Below are 273 nucleotides of genomic sequence, written 5' to 3'. Positions count from 1 at the left end.
GGGGTCCTGTTCATCAGGAGGGGTGTGGCGTACCGCAAAATGGGACTCCACGGGATACTGTTCATCTCCACCGTCGACCCCCTCCAGCCTCCACGAGCTACTGTTCATCCACCGTCGACCTCCTCCAGCCTCCACAGGCTCCTGTTCATCCAGCCTCCACTGCGCGCTACTCCACCAGCTACTGTTCAACCACCCCTCCACCGTCTACTGTTATCCAGCCCTCCACACCACGGGGTCCTGTTCAACCACCCATCCACGGGCACCCCTCCACCG

This window comes from Triticum aestivum, chromosome 5A (assembly GCF_018294505.1).
Source record: "Triticum aestivum cultivar Chinese Spring chromosome 5A, IWGSC CS RefSeq v2.1, whole genome shotgun sequence".
Lineage (NCBI taxonomy): Eukaryota > Viridiplantae > Streptophyta > Magnoliopsida > Poales > Poaceae > Triticum > Triticum aestivum.
The sequence above is the reverse complement of the archived record's forward strand: the minus strand, read 5'-3'. Positions refer to the sequence as shown.